We start from the raw sequence: 996 nt of genomic DNA, 5'->3' as shown, positions 1-996 counted from the left end.
TCATCTACGTAGATCATGCACCAAATTAAATGGAAGATTAAAAAACGAAATCATTACGTACACTAACATTTATATATATATATATACATAACTTAAATTTATAGAATAAAAATATGAAAGTTATAGCACTAGCTAGGTAACCTTGTAATAATTACTAATTAGCATGAAAACGACATATTCACTTCTAAAACGCATATTATAACTATTAGATCTTAAACGGATATAATTACCTAAGCATGGAGAAAAAAGGGATATACCCGTTTTGAGCAAACAAACGATGATAGCGATGTTAATAATGACTCTTCCAATTTTATCGTGTGTATTTTCTCACACAAGAAAAACTGTACTTTATAATGAAAATAATTTAAAATAATAAACTCAGTTTAAATAATAAGTACTGATACACTTAAAATTATAACGAACATTTATAGCAAAATTATGGTAATTTTTAGAAGTTGAAATTTTGAGGGAAAAAAAAATTATAATAATCGGATATTTTTGTCTTTTTAAAACACTAAAAGTTGAATTTATTTTTTATATAATTTTGTTGACAATTAATGAAGGCTCGTCAACTGACTCGAAAGACGACCGAAAAAAACTAAAACAATTATTCTCTTAAATTTTTAGGTAATGAGAATAATTTCTATGTACATATAGTCATATAGTGCATAATTGTACGCTACCAACCACAGAATATTTCAAGAAAAATGATGAATAGTGATGGTAATAATTAGGGAAATATACATTATGTGTAATTTGAAATTTTAAACATTTTAATAAGTAACAAATTTTTATTTATTAATGCATGGTGTTTTGTAAAGATAATAACTAGGTTTAGATATGAAAAGAAATATAAGTGTTAAACTATTCACATTAGTGAGGAAGGAAAAATATGAAAAGCAAGTGAGATCCACAAAGAAGTGAGACTTGGTTAAAAAGTAAATAAATAAAATAAAATAATTTAAAAGGGAAAAGAAATGGAACTATACATACTGA

Source organism: Arachis ipaensis, chromosome B06, assembly GCF_000816755.2.
Source record: "Arachis ipaensis cultivar K30076 chromosome B06, Araip1.1, whole genome shotgun sequence".
In the NCBI taxonomy this organism is placed as follows: domain Eukaryota; kingdom Viridiplantae; phylum Streptophyta; class Magnoliopsida; order Fabales; family Fabaceae; genus Arachis; species Arachis ipaensis.
This window is presented reverse-complemented; position numbering follows the sequence as displayed.